The 24,984-nt window shown below is 46.6% G+C and overlaps 1 pseudogene across 1 annotated transcript; it reads left to right on the plus strand.

The window, feature by feature from the left end:
• The first annotated feature begins 11,449 nt into the window (after positions 1–11,449).
• On the plus strand, positions 11,450–22,351 carry LOC148162810 (eEF1A lysine and N-terminal methyltransferase-like; annotated as a pseudogene). The gene is made up of 5 exons (XR_015766500.1): positions 11,450–11,552; positions 13,448–13,613; positions 15,417–15,632; positions 17,795–17,926; positions 21,466–22,351. The product of XR_015766500.1 is annotated as an eEF1A lysine and N-terminal methyltransferase-like (transcript).
• Positions 22,352–24,984: the final 2,633 nt, after the last annotated feature.

A 24,984-nucleotide genomic window follows, 5' to 3' on the forward strand; every position in this document is an offset into this window, starting at 1 on the left:
ATCCTTGTGCTACCAACCTCCGAGGAATAGCCCGTGGGATTCACGTGTCCCCTCTACAGAGAGCACCAGCCCTGACTGCACATGCCCACCAACAGCTGACCTGAGAGTAGACTTCCGGAAATGAAGCGGACAACAGCTGAATGTTCCCAAGATGACTGGACCAGGTTTGTAGAACCCTTTCCTTGCTGCTGCTGCTGCTTGCCTTGCTGTTGTTGTTTTTCCTCTTTGTTTGGTAGAGATGACACTCTTATCTGCATTTCTCAGTGGGTTACAAAAGGGGGAGAGCTCTGTGTTAGATATCCTTCACCAGAAACTCCAATTCGTTCATGGTATTGGAAACCCCTTGGTCTTCCCTGTAACAAATTTCTCTCTAGTCCCCGGCGCCTCTGCTGATTAGCCCCACAGCCTATAGATGTTACCTATCACGTGAACTTGTTAGGACAAGCTGTTCCCATACTTTGTTTCAACCTTTCCCAGGCACAACCATACAGGCTCCACCACATACCTTGTAAAAAGAGTTGTCAGCAATGACTCCCATTTTGTACTTTGGACTCCATCTTGTTAAAAATATGGAACTGTACTGACCTTCCTGAATTTCCAAAAAAAAAAAAAGTTATTTGCTTAAAAAAGACTTTCTGTGGACTGTAGAAACGATGCTTTTCCTAGTAGTGAATGAAATGTCCTTGATCAACGAATGAACTGCAACAGATAAACTTACCCTCCAATCTCAGTTCTTTGTTTTTCCAATCTCAATTCTTGATAAACTGATATAAGTTTTACTTTTTACTGCCTTAGATCAGCTCTGTTGCACTGCTAAATTTCTTAAGCCCCTTAGATACTTAATTCGACATTCTTAACAAATTTACTCATTATGCAGATTAATATGCATAATGTCTGTGAGGTTTTTAGAACATTATTTCTGCTAATCGCTCTTCTTATGCTCATCACCTTGGTAAGACAGGTCCATTTAATAGGCTGGTGGTTTTGGAATCCAGATCCTCTACAACCACCAAGATTACGACCACTCAACAGGTTGATTCATCTGAACCCCCAGATGGCTTAATAAAGCTGCAGAGGAGAAAACTGCCTAAGGACCATTTTCCAACCTCTGCCTTGTTGCTCGAATGTGGCCTAACCCTAATGACAGTGAGACGTTGAAATACCTATCTGAGACTTAAAATACCCTCTGACGTGGGACATGACTTTCTGGGATTGGTCCATCTCAGTGACTTGGGCCTAAGCTGGTCAGCAGTGCTTTCAGAGCAAGGACTTGAACAAAAGGGGAAATGTGAAAGGTGAAGTAAAATGGAGCCGTTATGTCAAGGGGTTTTACAATGGAAATGGGAGACCATTAAGGAGATAGACCTTCTACATGCCCTCATGGAATGAAACCATAAACCTTGAACTAGGCCAGACTGCAAATATTCCAAGGACTCGGGCCCAACACCTGCAATTCGCTGAAGTAAGAGCTTTTGCTTAGTGACAGCCTTAGCAGCCAATTATCCAGCCAAGATTAGTTTCCTGTTGCCAGCATCAATCAAAATTCTTTAAAGCAACACATAAAGCATTGCCTTTGTCTTAAAAAAACCCTAATGTTCATTCCCTGGTGGGGGACACAATTTGGGTTGCTACCCTAACTGTGTTCCTTGAATTACAATCCAGAGACCCCAAATAAATGTTGTTTGTTTTGTTTTTGTTTTTTGTTTGTTTGTTTGTTTTATTTTAGCTCTGCCTCTTTTCTTGGTCTACACTCAAAGGCAGGGGCTTGAACAGACAGTAAGGCTACACGTGGACTGACTTGCACCCATTTCACTGGCTACCGTAGAATGATTTCAGGAATGGGTTCCCTCTACCCTTAAGCCTCTGCAGGTGGTGCTGCGTGGGCCTAGCTCCACAGATCTGGAGGGCCCCAGCTGCCCAAGTCTTCCTAAAAGAATGTTACTTACTGTACGCTCACTCGGTGGAGCAGTCCGGGGCTGCCATGGATCTGGAAGAGGGCACGGGTGTGCAGAGGGCAGGTGACAGAAGCCAACTCTCAGGGGACAAGGCCTATGCCCAACTGCAAGCAGTAGGGTACACAGATGTGCATGTTCCCCTTGAAGGCAGGGCTGGAGGATAGTCTACTGCTAGCCAATTGGCTGGCTGGCGAGTCCTCAATAAGAGAGACTTGGGAGTCCTGGTGGTGGGATATGCCTAAGACTCCATCGAGTGGTGGAGTCCAAGTGGTGACTGACTGGAGCCAATTAGTAGGTGCTACCTAAAGAGTGACGTTTAGCGGGAATGGGCTCCCTCCACCTTGGAGGGGCCTGACTGCCCAGGGCTTGCTGAAGTGGTGTGTTTTGTGCCTGTGCATGCAGTGTGGTAGTTCAGGGTTGCCAGGGATCCAGAGCAGAGCAAGAGTCCGCAAGCTTGGCATGGGAGCAGGCTTTGGGGGACAAGGCCTAGGTCTCATCACAAACTATGCAGATGTGGGTATTCCCACAAACAGAAAACGAGGATACTGGACTGCTTTACTGGGGCAGAGCAGGGGCAAGCTGAAATTTTTTTTTTTTTAAAGATTTTATTTATTTATTTGAGAGAGAGAGAATGAGAGATAGAGAGCACGAGAGGGAAGAGAGTCAGAGGGAGAAGCTGACTCCCCGCTGAGCAGGGAGCCCGATGTGGGACTCGATCCCGGGACTCCAGGATCATGACCTGAGCCGAAGGCAGTCGCTTAACCAACTGAGTCACCCAGGCACCCAAGCTGAAATTTTCTTTTCTTTTTTCTTTTTTTTTAGATTTTATTTATTTATTAATGAGAGACAGAGACAGAAAGAGAGGCAGAGGGAGAAGCAGGCTCCCAAGGAGCAGGGAGCCCGATGCGGGACCCGATCCCAGGAGTCTGGGATCATGACCTGAGCTGAAGGCAGACACTTAACTATCTGAGCCACCCAGGCGCTCCCCAAGCTGAAATTTTCAATGAAAGCCTCCTTGGGAGCCCCAGAGTACTGTAGACACCCAAGGCCTCATAAAGCGGTTAGTCCAATTGGGGACTGACTATTGCCAATTTGAAGCACCGCCTCAGGGTGATTTTCAGGGAGGAGATAGGCTCACTCCACCCTCAAGGCTATGCTGGTGGTCAATGGTTGTTGCTTGTTATTTCATTTTTTTAGGCAGCCTTCCTAAGGGGTATAAGGTAATATATCTCATTGTGGTTTTGAGTTGCATTTCTCTAGTGATCAGTGATGAATGGGCATCTTCTCCTATGCTTCTTGGACATTTGAGGATCTTCTTTGGAGAAATGTCTATTCCAGTCCTTTGCGCATGTTAACTTGGGTTTTTGTGGTTGGTGTTAAGCTGTAGTTCTTTACATATTCTGGATATTAACCCCTTATCAGACACATAATGTGCAAAACTTTGTCCCATCCCCCAGGTCGTCTTTTTGCCCTGTTTAGTGTTTCCTTTGAATAAATCCCACTTGTGTATATTTGCTTTTGTTGCTGTGAATTTGGTGTCACACCCAAGAAGTCATTGCCAAATCCAATGTCATGAAGATTTCCCCCATGTTTTCTTCCAGTTTGATAATTTCAGGTCTTACACTGAGGTGTTTAATACATTTAGAGTTAATTTTTATAAATGTGAAGTGTCCAGGCCCATTCTTTTGCGTGTAGATATCTATCTTTCCTAGCACCAAGGAGTTTGGCATTTCTGAGGCTGAGGGAGCAAGCCAGTGTGTCTGTGATTTGGTAATTGGAGTGAGTGGTGGAAGGGGAGATTGGAGATGCAGGCAGGGCCTGGACCATAAAAGATCTTGATAGCACATGCCAAGAGTCTCAGTTTCATTCTCAGTGCTTTGGGAGGCCACTGGAGAGTGACATAAAAGATTTAGACTTTTAAATAATCATTGTTTTCCTCAAAGAGTCAAACACAACATTATCATATGACTGAGCAATTCCACTGGGTATGTATTCTAGGTAACTGAAATCACACATTCGTACAAAAACTTGTGTATGTGATTGTTCATAGCAACACTCTTGTAGCCAAATGGGTCAACAACCCAAATGTGCATCTTTTGATGAATAGATACACCACACATTTTTATCCATCCAATGAAATATTTATTATTCAGCCAAGAAGTGGAATGAGCCACTGTTACACGTTCCAACATGGAGGAACTTTGGAAACACTGTTAACTGAAAGAAGCCGGCCACAAGAGACCACATACTATAGGACTCCTTTTTCATGAGACCTCCAGAATAGGCAAATCTATGGAGTCTGAAAGTAGATTAGTGGTGGAGAGAGTGATGAGGGAACAGAAGGCAAGCTGAGGACAAAGCAGAAGCTGACGCCACACAACGCCCCCCGCCCATGGGATAAATGTGACATTCCTCAGGCACTCCTGGCTGCCCTAAAGGAAAAACAAATAGTTAATTTATAGTCTCGTCTCCCTCAGTTTACAAATGTTTTAGCAATCTACAAGAACAAAGCATTCCTATCATCTATAACCTAGCTTCCAGAAGGAAATTAAGTGCCCTTATAACCTGCAGCCCATTGACAGATAATTGAAGCAGGCCGAGTGTTGTTCTTCCAGGGAGCTCCCAACAACTATCTTCAGGTAAATGCCTCACTAGAGGGGTAAACAGCCTTTTAAGTTGACAATGGCAAGGCCTCCTGTATCTTGTAGGTCCTCTTTAGCATGTGAGAGTTCTTTGGGAAACCTTCCTTTTTTCCTTACCTCCCCCAACCCCATAGCATACAATCAGGCACCTCTCACAACCCCGGTGCAGCAGCTCTTTCTGCCCACAGGTCCTGTTCACATGCTTTAATAAACCACCATTTGGCACCAAAGACGTCTCAAGAATTCTTTCTTGGTTGTCAGCTCCGGACTCCTACCCCATCGAACCTCACCTATATTCGAAGACCCCACCAAGAGGGTACAGGGAGGGAAAAATACAACTAACTGCTAATGGGTAGAGTATTTCTTTCCGGGGTGATGGAGTGGTTCTGGAATTAGGCGGTGGTGATGGTCACACATCACTGAATATACTAGAAACCACTGAACTGTACGTTTCTTTTTTTTTTTCAATGGGAGAGCATTTATTTTTTTAATTTAATTTTATTATGTTAATCACCATACATTACATCATTAGTTTTTGATGTGTCAATCACCATACATTACATCATTAGTTTTTGATGTGTCAATCACCATACATTACATCACTAGTGTTCCGTGATTCCTTGTTTGCATATATCACCCAGTGCTCCACGCAGAACGTGCCCTCTTTAATACCCATCACCGGGCTAACCCATCCCCCCAGTCCCCCCCTAGAACCCTCAGTTTGTTTCTCAGAGTCCATAGTGAATTGTATATTTCTAAACGGTGAATTTTGTGAGGTCTGTCTCAGAGGAAAAAATGCTATTACATATATACTTGAAAATCCATCGTGGCTGCTGAGTAGTAAATGGATTGTGCTGGGCAGGAACAGTAGAGGCCATTAGACAAGAACGGCAGCAGTAAGTCTGACCAAACTCACACCCTGAGAAGCAGTTAGATCTCTGATTCCAAATCCCATGTTCTTACCTCTATGCTGTATAGTTTGGCATAAAGAAAGGGGCTTAAGTTTAGCCATTTAGGTGCCCCTTCCTGCCATCTAGCTCCGGAAATACTCAGGCCACGTTTCCTGAGGCCATTTCTCTGTTGAGTCTTCAAACGCTAGAGCTGCGGTTTGGATGCAGTTGCCACATCCTGGGGAAAACTCATTCCTTCTCTGTGTCAGAACAATCAGCATAAAGATCTACCGTTGAAAGACAAGATGGAGTAAGGGCCCTGAAGAGTTCTGGCCCCAGAATTTGAGATTCTTCTTAGGAGAAGACCTCTCTTGCACTGTCAGGGCAGGAGAAGTGTTTCACTTTTACAGAAGGATCATGTACGACTCCTTTGTTGGACTACCGGGAATTTTGGGCTCCAGGTTTCTTTCAAGGCTCTCAACCTGAAAGTTAGGAAAAAAAATCTATCTTGGGTGGAGCACTTAGGGATTTTTATTCATTAAGTGCTATTTTAAAGTCCTTCTCTTTGGTGGTAGAAAAATATTTTGTTATGGGCAGAGGACAGAGAATATTCAATAAAAATGGGATACATGAGATGCTCATGGTAGATGTGCTGAGTGCTAGAGTTTAGAAAAAAACAGCTGGGTTTTCCAAGGTTTGTTCTTTCTTTTCCCGCAAAGGAACTGAAGTTTAGAATAGAATTACGGAGAAGACATTGTGATGGTGTACTCCTGTAATCTTTCCCGATGTCCAGGGTGCAAAAAAACAAAGATGAGAAGCAAAAAGAGGCCTTGGGAGCCTCCTCAGTAGGGGTCTGACACACCAGGCACAGGCCATCGCCCTTGGCAGCATTCCCTCTAGTTTTCCAAAATGTTATTGCCCACTGGCCCCAAAGGCAAACAACCTGCCTGTTCTGCTATGGCCTTTGCTTTCTCCCATAAAAGTAGATAGGCAGCCCACCCGTTATCAGGAAACCAGTGCACCCAGAGACGTCCACACGGACAGAAGAAACTATTGAACAAAGAGAATCCTGGGTAATCAAATATGACACCCAGAGGCAGCCTGGCTAAAATCCCTCCGTCATATGTAACATTTAAGAAATTTTAATTATTTATTTATTTTTTTTTTTAGATTTCATTTATTTATTTGACAGAGAGAGAGAGCACAAGCAGGAGGAGAGGCAGGCAGAGGGGCAGGGAGAAGCAGACACCCTGCCGAGCAGGGAGCCTGACGTGGGACTCGATCCCAGGACCCTGGGATCATGACCTGAGCCGAAGGCAGCCGCTTAACCCACTGAGCCACCCAGGTGCCCTTAAATTTATTTTTAATCAATTAGAGTTTTGCCTCAGTGATGTGTGTCTGTCCACGTGTGTCCATCCTGCAAATTCACGGTAATGTGCGAGGAAATTCATGGTAAAGTACAAGTGCTACGCAAACTAAAAAATACTATTAGGATTACCCCGATCTTAGGAATCCAGTGTCAGCTTGAGCAATACTTCTCAGGTCAAGAATACCTTTAAGCAAGTGCCGATGCCAGCTAATAAAATGGTACATTATCCTAGAATATCATGCCTGCCTTCCAGTCTTCTAAGACACAGGAGACATTCAATTCTTAACTTCTCAAATGTGGAAAACAAAGTCATTTGCAAAGACTTCCAGTCTTAAATTACTTCCAGCCCTGGATGAGCCGCTCCCTGGACACCAAGGAGAGATTCCCTTTAAATAGCTTTACACCCCACGCATGAAGTATTTTCATGGCTTGGACCGCTAAGTCCACTTGGAAGGGTATGAGCCCTGGGACAGGCCTGCAGGGCGGGGAGACTGGCTTGTCGCCAGCTGTGGCTAGCATGATAGCTCCTAAATTCCTCTCAAGCAACAGTTCTACAAATGACCTCCTTTCTCCTTCCCTGTTCCTTTGTATAGGCAATTACCCCCGTCATCCAGAGGCTAATGTGGATGCCATTTTGAGTCCTCGGGTCTTTTATTCCCTAGACAGGATCACACATGAGATGCTTCTGTTCTTCCTCAAAACTTCTCTCATATCAGTTCTTTCTGTCATGACCCTAGTTGTCCATTGGCTTCTTAAGGCCTGACAGCTTTAATCTAAATGCTCAGAACGGAAGACTTCTGAAAACTGATGTGCTGTTCACCTCAGTTCCCAGTTTTATCTTCTGCTGCATTCTTCCCAGTGTAACCTTCTGCCCAACCACCCATACCCTCTCTTGTATATGCTCTGTAGTATTTCCTGCTCCTGTAGCCAGTTACCAGAACCTTAATATCTTAATGCAAATTCATTGTCTTCCAGGTCTGGAGGTCAGAGGCCTGATGGGGTCCTACTGGACGAAAATCAAGGTGTGTACTGGGCTGAGTTGCTTCTGGAGGCTCTAAGGGACAATACTTTTCCTTGGCTTTTCCAGCTTTCATAGGCTGGCAGGCCCTTTCCTTGGCTCCCAGCCCCCTCGTCCATCTTCAAAGCCAGTGATGTTGCACCGATCCTTCTCATGCTACCTCTCTGGTTCTCCCTCTTCTGCCTCCCTCTTCCACTTTTAAGGACTTTGAAGGATTCTTGTGATTACATTGGGCCTGCCTGGATAATCTAGATTAGTCTCCCGGTTTAATGTCAGATGCTTAGTAAACTTAATTCCCCTTTCCACGTAGCCTGATTTATTCACCAATTCTGGGAATTAGGACATACACATCTATGGGGAAATGTTATTCTGTCACAAGCTCTATCCTATTCTCTATTCCCCCATACTCAGGAAATGCTTTTATTATGCCTCATTTTGCAATTATTTTGGCAAAATCAATTAATTGAATGTTGTTCCTAAAACCTTATGTTTTAAATTAAGTAAGACTAGTAGTTGCAAATTACATATTTAGAGGTCTGGATTTATATTTTTGGGGAAAAAAAACCATGACATTGAATGGCCATATGTATGCTCACTTTGCCTTATAAAGCACACTGGTCCCCACTCTGGAGATCCTAATAAAACACAAACCATGTTTTTTTTTAAGATTTTGTGTATGTTTGACAGAGAGAGAGAGAGTCAGTGAAAGAGAGAGAGAGAGAGAGAACACAAGCAGGGGGAGTGGGAGAGGGAGAAGCAGGCTTCCCTTTGAGCAAGGAGCCCGATGTGGGGCTCGATCCCAGGACCCTGGGATCATGACCCGAGCCGAAGGCAGACGCTTAACGACTGAGCCACCCAGGCGCCCCTAAAACACAAACCATTTTAATATCTAATTAGCTTAAACTAACTATACTAATGATACTGCTTAATTATATTTTATAGTCAAAAGCACTATGTTTCAAATGTAAGTATTTTAAAAGACAGAGTCTGATGCTATATGTAAATCATTTCTGCAAGAGCCATTCCTACATTTTAGGACCCGTAGCGACTTTTAGCTTAAAGTTCTGTGGTTGTTACTGCTTCCTTAGGCTCTAAGAAGGGAGCAGACAGAGGCGACGATAGGTAAATTACTTATCCTCTTAGTCTGAAACACGGTGCGAAAAATAAAGGCGTTAAATAAGGGGCTGGTGCCTGGGCTATGACAGAAATCACTTCTTACTATCTTTCCAATATCAAGCCATTAAGAGAAAGGACACTAGAGACAGAGGGAAAAGCAGGAGCCAAAGGCTCCTGAAGAGATCTTCAGGGGGTGAAATACTTGGTTCTTACCAATGTCATGCTGATACTACTAGAACAAGTTCAGATGTGCAGTGTTTACCAAAACTGACAGATTAGAGAAACTTTTTGTCCCTTCCCAGGAAAGCCTTCTCTGGTCACCTCCAGAGCAGAAGAGGTCTGGAAGGTATCTGCTCTTACAGAACCTTATACTTCTCCTTCACAGCATTCACCACAACCCTCATACACATTATTTTTGTAATTGTTTGATGTGTGCCTACCAGGTGACTGCCTTGCTTACCACCGTATCCTTAGCTTTATCACAAAGATTGGTTCATCCTAGGCAATTTAAATGTTTGATGAATTTAATAAAACCTCAGCAGAGAGGGCAGAGGCTGTGCTTTTTGTTTGTTTGTTTGTTGTTTAAATGTTTTTACTTTTGGTACTGTGAAGCACTTCAGGCAAAAACAGTGTCCTCAGCTCTCAATCAGCGTTTTCTGAAAGGACCCATATCTCACTCATTAGGAACTCTACATGATGTACTAGCTGAAGCCACCTCAGAGGCTCCTTCCAGTTTCTTTGTTGAAAGGAAACAATACGAACTCAACACGTGGTACATGAAGATAGATTTTCTTTGATGTCACTTGTAGAGGGCTCTTAGAGTAACCTGTCAAAGTTGGGGAGTGGGAACTAAATTCGATGTGACTCTTCTCTTATATTTTGAGTCGGTAGTTCGGAAAATGTGGTCCTGGACCAATCATTGGTATCACTATTGCTGGAAATGCAAATCCTTAGACCTCAGGGTAGTCCTGATCAAGGAGAAACTCTGGAAGTGGGGCTCAGCAATCTCTTTTAATAAGTCTTCCAAGTGATTCTGATGCATGCCAAAACTTGAGAACTACTCTCTTAAACCAAAGTTTAAGTCCACTCTAACGATTAATAGTCCTTTTGGCTACCTCTGCTCCTGATGTCTATAATAGCCCAGACTAGAGATGCCCATTCCACGCATATGTGTCCTGCTCGGTGTGTACATTCCCTCCGCAATTCATAGTGTTGTGAAAAGCCCAGCGATGCTCATATTTGGCACATGTGCCGGTCACAGGAACTTCCTTAGGGTATTAGGATAAGATGGGCATCTGAAAGTAGTTTGTTCATTAAACACATCAAGGAAGCAGTAGCAACAGTAGTAGCAACTACTGATAGATGACACCGCAATGACAACCCAAGGAGGCTGATTGTCAAGATGAGTTTGAAATTTGCATGTTGTGCTTTGGGGGGAGAAGAAAGTGAGGAGGCACCTCTGTATGCGTGGTTGCTCTTCCTCTTGTGACTTTTCACGTCACTACATTAATAGTGGAATCCTGCATTTTAGTTCAGAAAAAATACCGCCCAGTGCCAGTTTTCTCCAAAATAAACCTCAATTATCCAAGTCAAGCGGTTGAACTACGGGAGGGTGGGGCGGGAGATGCAGAAGAGAACCTGGCTAGGATGGCTTTCTTTTGCTAAGGACCGGCTCTACTCATTCCTTGCCTCACGTCCTTCTACTGGTTTTTCTTTTCCCGGGCCTCGTCCTCCCCGCTTGCCCCGCCGGCCGCGCTCGGCCCTTCAAGGTCAGAAGTGGCTACGAGGCCCGCTCGGCCCGCTCGACCCGAAAGCGAACACAGATCTCAAGAGGTCAGGGCGGCCTCCGCTGCGGAGCAAAAGCTCAGAACCGGGAAGGCTGCCCTCGCGCGGCGTTCGGACGCAATCTGCAGATGAGGCAGCGGGGCCTCTTCCGCCCGGACTCCGGCTCGTGGCCCCGCCCCCTTCGCCGCACGCCGGGGAACGCTCCGCGCCCGCGACGACTCCGCCGGCGTGTGGCGCGCGCGTGTCGGCCAATGAGGTGCCAGGAGCGAAAAGCGGTGACCAATGAGACGCTGGGAGGGTCTGCGTGGCCGACCAATCGCGACGCCTGGCACCCGGATATGATTGCGAGTTCTGAAACCTCCCTCTGAGGGAGTGTGAGGGGCTCCGCACGTGGGGCGGGGGCTGTGAGCCGGGAGGACAGGTGAGGGTGTTGGGTTCAATGTCTCGCGCGTGGGGCTGATGTGTTCTCTTTGGGTTTTGAGCGGGGGATAAATCAGTGTGGTTATTGGTCTTGGGAAGAATTCCACTGCAGGGGGCCGGCGCCAGCGTGAGTGGAAGCCTAACCGATGGTACCTCAGAGGGCGAGTAGGAGGGTCTTGAAGGCGCCGCTCGGACAGTGACAATATGAACCTCTTACCCAAAAGCTGCCAGGAGTTCGGCTCCGTTGACTATTGGGAGAAGTTCTTCCAGCAGCGAGGAAGGAGAGCTTTCGAGTGGTATGGAAGCTACCTGGAGCTGTGCGGGGTGCTGCACAAATACATCAAACCCAGAGAGAAGGTGAGCGCGGCCTGGCGGTCCCGAGTGTGTGCTCGGGAATGTGGGAACGAGAGCTTTAATCCTGCCGTCGGTGGAGAGCGACAGGCCCGTATTTTCCGGGTTCTATGCGTCACTCGGCTAAAAGGCAGTTTTAAAATGTTCTTTTAAAGGTTTTCAGGTAAGAGACCTCCTGCTCCCAGCTCATCCTTGAATTAGTAATCCCACTGGAACAGAGACTTTAGTAGTCCCACCTAGCTATCGCCTCCTCGAGCAGTGGTGTGCGTTTCTGTCACTGTCCGTCTCTGTAGAGCAGATAATACCTGTGGCTTTACTGATACCTGAGTCTGTTAACGGAGTGGTTGTTGCTGGCACACTGAGTTTCAGGCACTGTGCTCAGCTCCTCAGCAACAAGAACCCCAAGGCACGTTCCAGGAGTGACAACTGCTAAGTACAATGCTAGGGGTTTGATGGAGATGGAGTGTACTGGAGGTGGGGAAGAAAGAAGGATAGAAAGGTGACATTCGTGGAGGATGCTCTAAGTGCCAAGACTTATGCTGAGTGCTGTGTGTGTGTATGTGCCTTCAACGGTTGAAATCTCAATAACTCTGTACGGTTCATTCATTGTATTGATTTGGAAACTGCGGCTCTGAGCGCGTTTCTTGTCCAAGATCATACATGTAGTGAGTGGTCACATGGGAATTTAAACTCAGCCCCATTCAGTCCAAGGCTTATGCATTTCCCACCAGCTTTTCCAGAGATGGTGACAGTGGGGCCGAAGTTTGAAGGTTCAATGGGCGATTGCTCCACAGAGAGGGAGGCAACAACTTGTGTTTTAAGTTTGGCTTTACAAAATAGCAGAATAAAGGCACCTGGGTGGCTCAGTCCACTGTTCAGTGTAATCAATTCAAAAATCCAAATATAGAGTAGAAAATGAATATCTGGTTACTATATATTGGAGGGAAAGTAGTGGGGCCTTAATAGGATTTCTCCCCTTTGGTGAGCACCTGTGATTCTCTCCTCCTGCAGGGCTGTGTGTCTTACTGTCTGTACCCTACAGTAAAAGGCAATAGGCATTGGAGATAAGCAGTCCCAGGTTCACATCCTGACTGCACCTTGTACTATTTCTGGGCCTAATCATTAACTCTTCAGATCCTCAGTTTTTCATCTGTCTAACATGGGTATTATAAGGTTGTTATAAGAGTTAAATAACTAGAAGTCCTAGTATAGTAATTGGCATGGAGGAGGTAATTAGTGACTTTAAGTCCTTCTCTGAAAGGATTTATGAATAAATTTTTCCTGTTAGTGGCCTTCTATTTCTCAGTGTCAAGGGGCTAGGACTCCCCAGTTCAGTTTTCCCAGGGTTTTGGGTGCGTTTTTGCCACTTTTCCTTTAATTTCCTTTTCTTTCTTTTTTTTAATAATTTTATTTGTTTACTTGAGAAAGAGTCAGAGAGATAGAGAGATCGAGAGCACAAGCAAGGGGGAGGGGTAGATGGAGAAGCCGACTCCTAAGGAGCAGGGAGTCGGTGTAGAACTTGATCCCAGGACCCTGGTATCATGACCTGAGCGGAAGGCAGACGCTTAACCGACTGAGCTACCAGGCACCCCACTTTTCCTTTTCTGAGTCTTTGGTCTGCAGTGGTATGTGTTAAATGTTTAACAACTGTGTTTTCGGCCGGGGGGGGGGGGGGAAGCTCTAATATGTACTGTTTGTTTATTTCTGGGGCATAAAAATGGCCACCATTGGCAGATTTCAAAGAACCAACATGTCAACCAAGTCACAAAATATGTGTATATTTAGCAGCTGGGTTCTTGAGTCGAATCAAGCTCGCTACAGCACAGTGCTGCTGGTATGGCTTGCTTTCCACGGACTAGAGTGCCAAGCATAGGACCTCATCATCTCTATCTCTCATTTAGCCCAGAAGAAATGGAAAAAGGACAGGAAGAAGCAGTGGCCTGCTGACACTCCAGAGGACCTCCCCACAGCCCCAGGGCAGTCCATTGACGAGTTACCTGTGCTGTGAACACCACAAAGCAATGGTTGCGGGCCTTGCCCTGCTCAGAAACCCGGAGCTGCTCCTAGGTGAGGGAGACTCCGCTGTGGCGAGCGCGTCTCAGCCAATGAGGTGCCAGGAGCGAAAAGCGGTGACCAATGAGACTCTGCCACAGGAGGGGGCGTGTAAGATGACAGCTGTCTTGTGGTTTGAGCACAGCGATTACAGACCAACAAATGCACATATATTCATAGTTTTCTTCTTCCCAATCTTCTGAGTTAATAAACATCCAGTAGCTTTTCCCTCAAACTCAGATTGTAATCTCAAAATGGCTGCACCTGTGGATGTCTAAATTTTTTCTTTTATTCATTTATTTAAAATATTAAAGTATAAAATGTACACCAAAACAAATGATGTAATATATGGTGATTAACATAACAAAAAAAGGTTGATAAACAAAAAAAAATAAAGTATAAAATGTATTCAGTGAGATACACAAAGTACACAGATTGTAAGTTGTTCAGTTTGATGAGTTTCTTTTTTTTTTAAGATTTTATTTATTTGACAGAGAGAACACAGTGAGAGAGGGAACACAAGCAGGGGGAGTGGGAAAGGGAGAAGCAGGCTTCCTGCTGAGCAGGGAGCCTGATGCGGGGCTTGATCCCAGGACCCTGGCATCATGACCTGAGCCGAAGGCAGATGCTTAACAACTGATCCACCCAGGCGCCCTTGATGAGTGTTTGCATGTGTGTCTACCCATGTAACCAGATGGAACATTTAAAAATCATGACTCCAGAAATTCTTGTGCACTTGAGAAGAATTTCTGGCTTTCAGTAATGTATTATTTGAGCACCAGTTGCAATTCTTTCTTGAATTTCTATTTGGGTGCCTGGGTGGCTCAGTTGGTTAAGCAACTGCCTTCGGCTCAGGTCATGATCCTGGAGTCCCAGGATCGAGTCCCGCATCGGACTCCCTGCTCAGCAGGGAGTCTGCTTCTCCCTCTGACCTTCTTCCCTCTCATGCTCTCTCTCTACCATTCTCTTTCTCTCTCAATAAATAAATAAAAATCTTTAAAAAAATAAATAAATAAAAAATCTATATTATAGGTAGAACAATCATAGCCTTATTACTAATAACAGGTTTGGATCTGACCACAGTAGCAAAAATGTTCATTTTTCTATCTGGGCTTGTAATTGTTCACCCAAAGTCCTGAGTATGTCTTACTGAAACATCCTGTACTCCCAGCCTATCTTGGTGTTGATGTATGTCCCTGGAGTCTCAGTTCTTAGGTTTAATCCTCAGATATTAATCTTACATTTAATGTCTCCTCTCGGTGATTCTTTCTTATTTCTTGTCTTCTTCTGTCTGCCTGTGATTGCTGAGGTTTCTCTGTACCTAGGACTAGGTTTTGGGCCTTTGTTTTCCCGTGATTTCTGGAACTTGGATGGATTGCCGTCAGTGGGTTGATGTTTCTGAGAGGGCAGCTGTGGCCTTTGAGTTGAAAGGTGGGCAGAGGGCATTGCATCTACATTGCCTTGTGATCATGAGCGAGATGTTGGCCATTGTCCCTCCCAATTCCTAGGGGAAATCTAATAATGCTTATGGTGGGGACTCTTGGTATGATGTCAGCTGAGTGCTTTGGGATCTTTAAGCGTCTGTAATAATAACACACAGCTTCTGGATCTAGTAAAGGAAGGATTGTGAGGCCACGGTTGAGTTTTCAGATGTCAGACTGGCCCTTAAAGTTCTGGGATGAGACAGAGGCTGGGCCTCTAAATCTTGTATCCCCTGGGCAGAGCCAATAATCCAACTCCCTCCTTTGCCTTCCCCAAGGCTGGTACAAAACTTTCAGTGAGCAGATTGTCAAATGATGCTTTATTTCTTTATTGCAGAGACCCCACTGGCATTGTTGGTGGTAGGCCTGGGTGGGGGCAGCCTCCCCCTGTTTGTCCACGATCATTTCCCGAAGTCCTGCGTTGATGCTGTGGAGATCGACCCCTCCATGTTGGAAGTGGCCACCCAGTGGTTTGGCTTCTCCCAGAGTGACCGGATGAAGGTCCATATTGCAGATGGACTGGACTATATTACCAGCCTGGCGGGAAGAGAAGGTACTGCTATTAGGGAATTTGGAGGGGTGTTGAGGGAAGAGTCGTCCAAAGTCGGCAGGCCTGCAAGGGCCTCTAGAATTCATCTTGAACAATTAGCATTGTCCCAGTCTTTCACCCGTTGATTTGTTCATTCATTGGTTGATGTATTGATTCAGTAAATCTGGAGTGCCAGCCATGTGCCCAGCACTGTGCTAGGGGCTGGGGTACAGCAGCACATAAAACCGACCGTTTCTGCCCTTGGGGTGCTGACAGCTCAGTGGGCTTTTCTCCTTGTTCTCTTCTGGCTCTGTGTCCTTGCCACTTCCTCATCCTCCCAAGGAACCTAAGGTCTGTAGCCAGGTGAGGAAAAGGGGAAGAAAAGTTGGGGTGTGTGTTGGGAGTTATTTTTTTAGTCTTTGAGTTGTGGGTGAAGCAGAGAGAGAGCCAAACAGCATTCGTGTAGATCAGTGGCTGTACACCTGGGGGCATCGGGCAGTGTCTACACACATGTCTTTGGTCCTTGTAACCACAGGGTGAGGGTGCTTCTGACAGTGAGTGAGTAGAGACCAAAGATCCTGGTAAACATCCTACTGTGCACAGGACACCCACCCCTGACAAAGAATTATCTGTCCCCAATGTCAGTAGTGCTGAGGTTGAGAAACCCTGAAGCAGATGCTACTCAGCGGGAGTTCTGGTGGCCGTGCTGCTGCTGGAGTTAAGGCTCCATTTTGCTCTAATATTTCCTATCTCAGACTTAGGACAAAAGGCATATTAATGTTCTGCAATAGCTCCTGTGCTTCTTTTGCCTCTTTGTATGTAGGCTCCTGGGGACTGGTGCTTCCCGGAGCAGGAGTCCCTCAGGGAGAAGTCAGTCAGGTTGGTTCAGTTAAGTGAGCCTGGGAACTTGGGCCACCCACCCTTCCTGGTCTGCCCATTCCATAACTGATCCTCATTCTCACTGGATCAGAGCATCTCCCAGTTAGGGTATAGCAAAGCAGGATGCCCGGGGTGAGTACTTTGGTGCTGGGATGGACAGATGGTGCAGGAATTTTAATTGCAAACTGAACTTAAGTATATCAAGAGTTTCACAGGTTACCTCTCTGAGGCTGGGGCCAGTGTGGGGGCCCAGACCCAACACAGCTAGTACATGGGAAATATTTAAAACTGCACTAGGCTCATGGCAGGCACTCAGTCTGTGATGTGTTGCCATCGTTACTGCCTGTCAGTCAGTTTTGAACAGCCTGGCAATCGTCTCTAACAGCCACCTTCCAGATTATTGGAGGGCTCACTGCTACAAATGTGGGCAGTGGTTATCCTTGGACTTTGATGAGCCAACATGTTCTGCTCTCTAAGAAACCAAAACGAGATCTGTGCCATGCACAGTAATGGGCATGACACAGTAGTCCTGTGTCAATATTTATTAATTGTTGGATAATCATTACCATAGTCTCAGTTTGCTCAAAGTCCGTAGCATTGCAAGCTAGCCCTTGAAAAACTATTTCCGTTATAGCAAGGAGTGCATCTGATGCTTCATCTGTTCTTTCTCACCCATTTAGCAAAATGTTTCTTGAGCCATCTATTGTTCAAGTACTAGAAAAGATACACTAACTTTAATTTGAGAACATTTTTCTCCTGCAACCATTTGCTGGGTCAGCCCCTAAAGACTTAGGCAGCTGCTTTGCCTAAATCAATAGTTCTCAATTCTGCCTGTATTTCGAATTACCTGGGAGTTTAAGAAAAATACCTGAGGCTTCCTATCTCCCCTTCCACCTGTTCTTTCCCACACCAGGGTTTTTGACCCTGAAATATTGAAGTATTTTGAATATTCCCAGGTGACCCTAATGTTCTGCTGGGATTGAATTATTACTGGTATAGATGGACTCTTAACCAAGTAGTAATCATGCTAGCACGGATCCCATGAATGTGTGTTCTTATGGAAGGTGCTTTTAAATGTGGAGGAAAAGATCAGGTAAAAGCCCTGTCTGTCATATGGGGTGCTCACAGCAGAACCCTGAAGGACAGCGACTCCCCTGGACAGTGACGTCAGTGCCCTTACAGGCAAACCACAACCTCTGTGTCATCCTTCTGACTTAGCCACCTGCGGCCACCACAGGTCACAGGGGACATATGGTGTAGGAAGGTAGATGGTGTTAGACAAAGATTCGTTTGCTTCTCTTTCCCAGCATGGCCCTACTACAGTGTTGTCGTGTTTGATGTCATCAGTAAGGACCCAACACTGGGAATGAGTTGTCCACCACCAGCATTTGTGGATCAGCCTTTCCTGCAGAAGGTCAAAAGCATCTTGACTCCTGAAGGTAGGAGATACAAAAGGTTGGGGAGGGAGGAGGGATGGGTCCTTTAAAAATTGTTTTCTTTTTAATGAAAAATGGTTCTGTCATAAGTGTGTAGCTCGATGAATTTCCCTGAATTGAACACACCCGTTTACTCTCCTCAAACACAGAACACTTGTAGCCCCCCAGAAAGTCCACCTCTTACCTCCTTCCAATAACTCCTCCTCTCAAGGATAACCCGTATCCTAACCTCAGTCAGTTCAGCTTAGTTTTGCCCATTTTTGTTCTTTGTGTAAATGGAATCTTAAAAAATGTATTCTTTGTGTTTTTTTCTTTCATTAACATGATCTTTGCTTCATCCATAGTGTGTATATTGTTCTTTTATAGTATGGTGTAGTATCCTTATGTGACTATTACCACATTCATTTCTCCATTCTGTCATTGGTATTTGGATTGTTTCCCGTTTGGGGCTTTTAAAAGTAGTCCCTGCTCTGGTGATGAAGTCCAGACTCCTCCATCTCTGCCCCCAAAAGGAATCTGCGTATTTGGAAAGGTTGGTGCTTGCCATGAGCATGAGACGTGCCTCCCAGCCCCTCAGAGCCTGCACTAGTGATCTGGCATCATCAGACACTGGCCTTGATCCAGGTCCCTTTTCCCCTGACTTCCTCAGGTGGCCCAGGTGCAGTATGCATCCAGGTAGCCTGCACCTGGGGCCCTCCAGGCTTGGGGAGTTGTGGTTGGTCCCCAAGTACCTGCCAAGCCTCCAGTCCTGTAGGAGCCCACTGCCCCCAGCAAACTTTTTTTAGGGTACTGCTTTCTTTGGACAGTAGTTGGTCCCCCTTTGGACCAGCTGCCAGAGACCCCCAGGCTTACCAGTAATGAGGCCTCCAGGTGTGTCTTGCTGAACACTGCCCCAGGTGGCCACCTGGCAGTCCAGACGCCCTCCAGCTTTCCCTTCAGGGCGATTGTGCACACTGGAGTAGGTTGCATCTGGGATTTATATATATGCCTTATAGCCGGGACAGCCCATTTCCTGGCTGCTTGTCCAGACATTTGCCTTCCTCCCGGCCTCTGACTGCCCTGACTTGGGCGGCTCGAGCATGTGCACTACAGGCCGTCCAGGTCTGTAGAGCTCCTGCTTGTGCAGTTACCTGCTGATCCTTGTGGGTGTAGGGATCCCGGCCCCAAGAGGCCTTCTGAGGTAGCAGCTGGAAACTGAAGGCAGCCAGTCCCAAGCTGGGTTGCTGGCTTCTCCTCTGTGTAGTGCTGGGTGTGTCTTACTGTCCTTCCCCACTGCTTGGTGGGGCCTGGGGTCCAGGCTTTAGCCCCAGCCCAGTGGGGTAGGCCATTTTTTCCAGCTCTACATTCTGGGGAACTATGAGCATCGATGTAGGATAAGGCTTAGAATGAGGCAGATGCCAGGCGCCCTAAATAGCCCCCTTTTCTGAGCCAAGCCTGTCTTGTCATTTTGCTCCTCTCAGCTGCCACCTCCTATGCATGGGCAGTCTGCAGCCTGTTAGCAAGCCTTGGTTTTCAGGGAACATCCCAGGTCCCTAAAGTTTTGAATGATCTCTGGCAACTGAAGGGACTCAGGGTGTGAAGAGCTTATACCCTGAAAAATATTTCTTAGGCTTCTTTTGATACTGGGAACTTTCAGTCCCCATTTGGACCAACTATTTGATTGTGTCCTGGGCTCCTCCAACAGTCAGGCTTTCAGGTGTCTCTGTTGGAGGTTATCCTGTGTGACTTACTCATACCTGCCCTTGCAAGGCAGTCCAGATTTTTCTAGCTCTGCCTTCATTGGGACCTTTCATATTTTTGAATGTTTGTGCTTGGAATTAGGCAGAGTTTTCACACATCTGAAAGCAGGCACCAGCTACCTGGCCTCTGTAGGCACTTCCCCTGTGCTGGGTGCCTGGTGAGGGCCCAGTATGCACTTTGTCATCCCAGGGACTGCAGCTGTAACTTTACAGGACTGTGGGCATCTTAGTGAAGAACGATGTGCTCAGCCTCCAAGATGATAGGATCTCACACCCCAGAAACCATTATGAAACATTCAGTTCACATTTGGACTGACTGCATGATCACGTTTCCTGCTTCTTTGGTAATCAGTGCTCCCTGATGTATCCTTTTGGGAGATAGCCAGGCCACCTTACCAGATGAAGCCCTGGCATAGAGTCTAGAGTTTTCCTGCTTTGTCTTCAAGGGCAATATTTACATTTTTTGAAATTATGGCTTGGGATAAAGCAAATGTCAATATCCCCAAATAGCCCTCTTCTCCAACCGTGCTTACCAGATATTGCCTTGTTTTAGGTCTTCTACTATCCTGAGTTTGTGCTGTCTGTGCCCTGATGGCTGGCCTTGGGCTGCCAGGGCTATTCCAGGCCTATGGAGCTTTGGCCAGATCTCAACCACCTGAATGTCCTCAGGGTGAAGCAATCTCTCACCCAAAATATTTCAGCAATGGAGCTTTAAACTGGTAATCGTCCCATTGATACTTGCTGTCTAATGGTATCCCAGGATTTTCCAGCAAACAACGCTCCTGGGTTTCTGTTATCGGAGGTTACCCAGGCCATCATGTCTTGGCAGGGAAGTCCATATTCCCCGAGCTTTACTTTTAGGGGTATAATAACCATTTGTGTAAGTTAAACTCTATAATGGGCAGATCCCACGTACCCCTGTTATCCCAGTCTGTGTCCTGTCCTTTCAAGACACTTACTCTGTACCACGTTTCTGGCTTCCCTGACTTAAGCAACCTGTGCATGCTAAGTACATCCCTGTTTGCTGCCCTAGGACAGCTGGAGCCCTCCAGGCCTATAGAGCTAGGGCCCATCTTCAACCACCTGCATTGGAATGAACCCACCCACTGAAAATTACTGGAGGCAGTTGCTGAAAAGGGTGGCTGTCTGTCCCTGTGTGGACTATCTGCGAGGGCCCCTGGCTTCTTTAGCAGTCAACGTTCTCACGTATCTCCTATTAGAGGATACCCCAACAAGCCATCAGATTCAGCCCTGGCAAGGCAGTCCAGGTTACTCTAGCTCTGCCTTCAGTGGTGGTATGCACATTTGTGTAGGTTAGGTTGGAATTAGTCAGATACCTTGTAATTCCAAGAGTCCGTTCCTACAACTCAGTCTTCTGGACACTTGCCCTGTTCTAGGTTCCTGGCTACCCTGACCTTTCGTTCTGACACATGGATAGTGTGTGCCCCATCAGCTGCCTTTAGGCAGCGGGAACTCTTAAAGTATATGGGGTCTAGGACCCATTCAGAACCATCTGCATTATCGCAAGAGGAGGGAACCCATCCACTGAAAATTGCCCTGAGGAAGCTGCTAAAATGAATGTAAATCAGGCTACATGTGGAGTTGCTATTTGAAGGGACCCCAGGCTTAGAATTCTAAGAACTAAGACTCCCGGGTATTTCTTAATGGAGGATACCTTGTTCTGCCTGTTCGTGCCTCTTCATCATGAGACAGTTGAAAAAAACTCCAGCTCTGCCATCGTGGGGGATATTCCACAATGTGTAGATAAACCCTTGTGATTAGGCTGACATTTTGTACCCATAGGAGCCTGCTCCTGTCACCTGGCCTCTTCAGCACTCAATCCTTTCCGGGTTTCTGGCTGCCCTGACCTGCTTGGCCCATGGACGTGCTGACCACACTGTCTTGTGGATCTCTGGCCAAGCTCAACCACGACACAGCTTCCTGCATGGAGGAAGCCAACCCCTACCAAATCCTTCTAAGGAAGCAGCTGCAAATGGATGACAGTCCCCATTTAGACTGGCTGCCTACTGGGATCCCAGCTCTCTCCAGTGACCAGGGCTCCCAGTTGTCTCTTATTGGAGGATATCCTGGCCAGACTGCTTGGTTGCTCCATGGCAGGCCAGTTGAATAACCTTTAGGTCTGCCTTCATGGGGAATTCCCTGTTTGGCTTGTAGGGCTTTCAATTAGGCATAAACCCTATCCCCTAAGAGTTTGCTCTTGTGCTCTAGCGTCTCCCAACTCCTGTCCTGTTCCAGATCCCTGGCTTCCCTGAATAGCACTGCATATGCATATGCCACATGCACACATTCAGCAGGCTTTGGACAGCAGGGTCCTAGAGTCACACAGAACTAGGACTGGACCCAACCAGCTGCAGAGCCTCCAGGAAGGAATGAGTCCACCCCTCAATAATCACACTGAGGCAACAGATTGCTGATCGTCCCCATTTGCACTTGCTACTTGATCAGGCTCTGGCTTCTTTAGCAAGTGGGACTCTCAGGTGTGTCCTACTGGAGGTACACCTGCTAGATACCCAGCCCACAATGACAGAAGCAATGCAGTCTGCTGCAGCTCTGTCTCCAGGGGCAGTACGTGTATTTGTATAGCCTAAGACTTAAAATTAAGCCCATTCCCTGTTCTTTACACGTCTACACTTGTGTTCCTGACCCTTGCTACATTACAGATACCTGGCAACCCTGACCCCCCCCCCCCCCGCACATGCATACACAGTACACACCCCTGTAGCAGGCTGTGGGTAGCCCAGGCTGACCTGGGAAACTGACCTCCCCCAACCACCTGCATGCCTCCAGCTTGGAGGGAGCCCACCCCCAGAAATCACTCAGAGGCAGCTGCAAATTGGCAACAGTCAGTCCCCATTTGGACTTCCTTCTTGATCCAGTTGTGGGCTGCTTTTGCATCCAGGGCTTCGAGGTATTTTTTTTTTTTTTGCTTCGAGGTATTTTTTATTGGAGGATACGTGAGCCAGCTGTCCAGCCCACCCTGGCAAGGTAGTCCAGTATCTTCTGCCTTCATGAGGAATATGGGTGTTTGTGTAGGCTAGGGTTTACAGTTATGCCCATACCTTGTTCCACAAGAGCTTGATCCTGTGATCTTGCCTTTCCAGACCCTTACCCTGGTCAAGATCCCTGGCACCCTTAAATGCACTGTGCCCATATGTGCAGTACATATCCCTTCAGCAGGCCTTGGGCAGCTAAAATTCTCCACACTGGGGAAGCTAGGTCCAAGCCCCAATCAACTGCATAGCTACCCAAATAAAGAGAGCCTACCTCCTGAAAAATCACTCTGAAGTAGCAGCTGCAAATAGGCAACATACAGTCCTCATTTGACTTGCTGCCTGATCGGGCTGGGCTTCTCTAGCAGTCAGGGCTCCCAGCTGTCTCTTCTTAATGGCCCCTCCCTAGCAAGTCAGTCGAGTGACCTTGAGCGCTACTATCAGAGGAAATTCCTCATTTCTTAGGTTAGGGCTTGTCATTAGGCATAAGCTTTGATTGTCAAGACCTTGCTCTAACCATAACCAGACTTCCCCCTGGGGTTTCTTATTGGAGGATTCACCAGAAAACAGCCTAGCCCAACCCGACAAGGTGGTCTAATATACTCCAGTTCTGCTTAAGGGGGAATATGGGCATCTGTGCAGGAAGGGCTAGCTTCTAGGCATAGGCCTGTCCCCCAAAAGTCTGTTCCTGTGGGCCAGCCTCTCCAGGTCCATGCCCAGTGGCTGCTTCAGAGTGATTTTAGGGGGCTGGGCTCTCCCCCCCACAAGGCTGGTTCACAGGAGCGGGTTTTTGGGGATACAAGGTTATCTGCCTAATTCTAAGAACTGATCTACACAAATGTCCATATTCCACAAGAAGGCAGAGCTGGAGGAGTCTTGATGGTGTTGCCACATCAAGGCTGGATAGAGGTCCAGGGTACTCCAATAAGAGACAGCTTGGGAGCCTTGAATCCTGGAAAAGCCTGGGACCCCACCAGGCAGCCTGTCCAAATGGGGACTTACTGTCAACACTTTAAAGCTGCCACCTCATAAAGATTATCACCAATTTAAATCAGTCCCCATTTGGACTTGTTGCTTGATCGAGTCTTGGGTTTCTCATATTGAAGGATACCCCTGCAAGTTTCCCCAGCCCTTCCATAAGGAGGCAGTTGAGTAATTTGGACCTCTGCCTTCAGGAGGGAGTATTACCATTGAGCAGGTTACTACTGAGGGTTAGGCATATGTTGACCCCCACCCCCGGCCCTGCTCCCATGACCTGGCCTCTACAGAGCCTTGCCCTCTTCCAGATGCCTGTCACCTCTGAACTGCACTTCATGTGCATGTGTAGCAAGCGCCCCTGTAGCAGGCCTTGGGAAGCTGGGTCCCTCATAAGGGTTTCGGAGGATGTTGATAATTCAGAACCCTTGCGCACTGTTGGGAACATAAAATGTGGCAGCCACTATGGAAAACAGTATGGGGGTTCCTCAAAAAATTAATGATAGAATTACCCTATGATCAAGATATCCCATTTCTGGGTATATATCCAAAAGAATTGAAAGCAGTATCTTGAAGAGGTACTTGCACCCCCATGTTCATAGCAGTACTATTCACAGTAGCTAAGAGGGGGAGCAACCCAAATATCCACTGGTGGGTGGATGCATAGACGCAGTAGGATGCTAATCAGCCTTGAAAAAGAAGGAAATCGTCACATACGCTACAAGATGGATCATCCTTGAGGATACTGGGCTAATCACAAAAAGAAATACCATATGGCTCCACTTGTATAGGGTATCTGAAGTAGTCACATTCATAGAAATAGAAAGTAGAACTTTTCATTGCCCAGGTTTTGGGAGAGGCTAAGATGGGGAGTTGTTCAATGGCTATAGTTTCCATTTTACATGAAAAAATACTAGAGATCTGTTGCACAATAATGTGGATATTGCTAACACTACTCAACTATATACTTTAAAATGGTTAAGAGGGAGGGCACCTGCCTGGCACGGTTGGTAGAGCATGTGACTCTTGATCTCAGGGTCATGAGTTTGAGCCCCACATTGGGTGCAAAGCTTACTTAAAAATATTTTAAAATTTTAGGGGCACCTGGGTGGCTCAGTCGTTAAGCGTCTGCCTTCAGCTGGGGTCGTGGTCCCAGGGTCCTGGGATCGAGCCCACATCGGGCTTCCTGCTCGGTGGGAAGCCTGCTTCTCCCTCTCCCACTCCCCCTGCTTGTGTTCCGTCTCTCGCTGTGGCTCTCTCTGTCAAATAAATAAAATCTTTAAAAAAAAATTAAAAATTAAAAAAAACAGGAAATTAAAACAATATATATGTTTTT

Source organism: Eumetopias jubatus, unplaced genomic scaffold (assembly GCF_037043125.1).
Source record: "Eumetopias jubatus isolate StellerSeaLion01/CBP00866 unplaced genomic scaffold, mEumJub1_p1.0 scaffold_12, whole genome shotgun sequence".
Taxonomy (NCBI): Eukaryota; Metazoa; Chordata; class Mammalia; order Carnivora; family Otariidae; genus Eumetopias; species Eumetopias jubatus.